Below are 3771 nucleotides of genomic sequence, written 5' to 3'. Positions count from 1 at the left end.
GAGCTGCCCTTACAAGCTTACCCATGTCTGTACTAATGAACTCGTCACTGGGGCATCTGGTGATAACGAGAGGTGCTGTGGTTATGGGCTGCCGTGTGAGCCTCTGGGCCAAGTCCTTTCCATGGGTCATCATATTTGCTCTTTCTGAAAAACCTGAGCTGCAAGAGTGTTCTCTTCATGTGCTGGGAAGAAGCCGAGACAGTGGCAGTGCTGGGGGTTCATCATTACATCTTGGTGGAAGCCTAATCTGTCAGGTCCTTTGCCTTCTGCCTCAACCTATGTCATAATAGTGTCCTATATGCTGTCTGAGCATTCTCATCTTTGATCTTTGAGAGAAGAGGATTGAGGCTCAGTTTATGAAGTAGGTCCTCTCTTCAGCCACTTTGGCCTGCTTGCTACTCTCACTTCAAGACCTTTGTCCTGGTCGCTCCCTTTATCTGAACACTCTTTTACCATATCCACATGACCCCCCTTCCTCAACAACCCACATGTTTACTTAAAATATTTTATTTATTATTTTTATTTGATGTGTCTGAGTGTATTGCCTGCATGTGTGTAAGTGCGCCCATGTCGCACGATGCTCTAGGAGGTCAGAAGAAGGCACCAGATCCCCCAGAACTGCAGTTACAGACATTTGTTACCTGCCATGTGGGTGCTGGGAATTGAACCTGGGTCCTTTGCAAGAGCAGTCAGCTGCTCTTGACTGCTGAGCCATCTCTCCAGCCCCCAGCCACACATTTACTTAAACATCTTGCTCTCAGGGCACCTCTTCTAATCCTCCCATTAAAACTGTAGCCCTTACCTTTCTTCCCACCCCTTTCTTGCTTTATTTTTTTCCACAGTTCTTATGACTATCTGATATACCACCAATTGTACTTATTAGAATGCATGTTCTTTTTGTTGCTGTTTTATGATACTGGGGATTCAACCCAAGGTCTAATGCATGCTAGGCAGTTGCTGTACCACCGAGTGTTCATTCTCTAGTTACTTGCTGATAGAGTGAATGTCTGCTTCCAAAGCCCCACAATTACTCAGATAATTTGTGACCATATCTCCCTTTTTCATCTGGGAAATCCATAATTTCAAGATTAACTAAGGAAAGAGAAGGCAAACTTAATCTATAGTGAGTAGCACAGCAGTAGATTTTGCCTTTATCAAAGGTTTACTACGTACCTTCCTGTGTGTGATAGTCTGCTATGTATTGTACAGAAAAAAATATATTTAAACCGGAATGCTTATGTAAAGAATGGAATTCAGGGACTGGAGAGATGGCTCAGTGGTTAAGAACACTGATTACTCTTATTTCTATAAGAGCAATCCAGATTCAGTTTCCAAAATCTACATGACAGATGGTTGTACTTACATACAGGCAGGAAAAACACTCATACACATAAAATAAAAATGAAATATTTAAAAATAACAAAAAATAATAGGTTCCAGAAGTTGCTTTCTGAGGCTGCATGTCTATTCGTGTGGTCTTTGTGACTCCCACCATGGCTTATCACGGCCAGGGCCAGAGGTGCAGAAGGTGATGGTGCAGCCATTAACCTCATCTTCAGATACTTGCAGAATAGATCTCGGATTCAGGTGTGGCTGTATGAGCAAGTGAATATGCGGATAGAGAGGGTTGTATTATTTAGGTTTTGATGAGTATATGAACCTCGTATTAGATGATGCAGAAGAGATTCATTCTAAAACAAAGTCAAGAAAACAGCTGGGTCAGATCATGCTAAAAAGAGATAACATTACCCTGCTACAAAGTGTGTCCAAGTAGAAATGCTCAAGGAAGTGAGAAGTCGAGAAGGCAATATAGTTTGTTCTTTTTTAAAGGTGTCTTCTGGGAGCATAGTTTCCAACATTTACTCATATTGTTTTTCATGATCCTTACTTATTATCAGGTGACAATAAATGCTCTGAGATTGTTTTTGTTAAAGAAAAATAACAAAAAATAAATAAATAAAAATTAAAGAATGGAGTCTACCTCTAGGTACAAGCATGCCCCAAAATAATTTTAAAACATGAAATATTTAAAAGTAATAAAAATAAATAAATAAAAATTAAAGAATGGAATCTACTCTAGGTACAAACACGCCCTTGTCTCCTTCTTTAAGGGTTAATCCTGTGGCACAAATCTGGGACCTGTCTAGGGGCCAACTGTAAGATAATGTGCTTTTTCTGCCCAGAATTCCTGCCTGCCTAATGTGGTTCCTACAAACCTGGCCACCAAGTGGTTCAGCTGGGTCTGCCCACCTTTCCTCAAAAGGGTGTAACTATTTCTTTTTCTTTTTCTGTCTTTTTCTTTTAGGTGCTGGGCAGGGCCTAAGTATGCTTTTAATCTCCCTATTGAATGTTTCAGATTTCCTTGCTCTTTTTTTAAAGCTCCCCTCCACGTGGCTGCCTGCCCCCAGTGGCTGCCCTCCACCCCTTATCTCAAGTAGCAAGGCTGTTCTCCTCTTCTTCAGTCCCTCCTCTCTTCCCTGCAGCTCTGAGATTTACAGTTCCCAGCCCTAGGGTTTTCCTTTTAAATGATAATAAATTGCCCCAGAGCTTCCATTTGTGTCCGTTCTTAAATTATTTTATTAATGAGATTAAGAACCCCAAGAGAGGACCCCAGTTGCTCAAGTATCACCTGATGGCTCAAATGGGACTCCCCAAGACATCTGGTAACACTTATTTCCTGTCTTTTAATTTTTAATGGGCAGAGAAAAATGAACCCATTCATTCCTGAACCCTAGATGACATCACTTATCTCTGACTCCTTCTTCCCTCCAACTGGCTGCTCCTTGAGAGAGCTCAGCACCGGTGCTGATGAACCAGTGGGGTACACGCTGTGCGTACAACATAAATTCAAACCCGGGGTAGTTAGAAGTCAATATTTGCAGAGCAATCAGAAAAATCATGAGCATTTCACTAGTAGCAGTTAGGATGAGGTTTGCAGAAATCATCCTAAACGAACTTTTCCATCTAAAATTTTTCACAAGGGGGACACTGCCAGGAAGCAACGTACCCATTCACAGTCCGCTCCCTCTAAATATTTGTGGTTTGGCTTCTGGACACAAACATTTGGTGGATAAAACTACAATACCCACAGAGTGGAAGATGAACTTTGCCACCCTCACCCTGCAAGAGAAGCCATCCTGCAGGGTGCTGTGCAAATCTTGTGTCTCAGGTGCTAATTCCATTCTAAAATCCCCATTTTCTAGTGAGGCCTGATGCTACTGAAAGCTGCTAGTTACTGAGATGCTCCTCTTCATTTAACAGTTCTTACACACCCCAGGGAAGGATAAGATCAGACATTTTTAACTGTATATGCGCTATCCAGCACCATTTCCTTCCATACATACCAGTCCGATGAGTATAGCAAAATGATATTATAGAAGCACCAAAAATATAAAGACATTAATGTAACTCGAACCCAGCTTGACTGCCAGCAGCAAAACGGTTTGCCCGCATGACCTAGAATCTTTCAGTTGCACATCATTGTCAGAAGACCAGATATGGGAAAATAAAATAATTCCTACTGGGCTATATTTTCTTTACTTCATTTTGATGAATCTTAGAAGAAAATGAAGGGTTGAACTAGAAAATCATCTCCACAATCTCTTCCAGCTCCAAGTTCTTATTACTGTTATTTACAAAACCCTAAAGGACGTAGGTGTATAAGCAGATGCTGGCCTTTTAACTAGCTGGGACAAATGACATAAAAGAACAAACTATAAATAAACTTCCTGGGGTAGCCACTGCTAAGAAAGCCTGCAATGATCCCACCTC

The 3771-nt window shown here is 41.4% G+C and overlaps 1 pseudogene; it reads left to right on the top strand.

Annotated features, from left to right (window-relative positions):
• The first annotated feature begins 1493 nt into the window (after positions 1–1493).
• On the top strand, positions 1494–1774 carry LOC108491326 (annotated as a pseudogene).
• Positions 1775–3771: the final 1997 nt, after the last annotated feature.

This window comes from Nannospalax galili, unplaced genomic scaffold (assembly GCF_000622305.1).
Source record: "Nannospalax galili isolate Female #2095 unplaced genomic scaffold, S.galili_v1.0 scaffold720, whole genome shotgun sequence".
In the NCBI taxonomy this organism is placed as follows: Eukaryota; Metazoa; Chordata; class Mammalia; order Rodentia; family Spalacidae; genus Nannospalax; species Nannospalax galili.
This window is presented reverse-complemented; position numbering and strand designations above follow the sequence as displayed.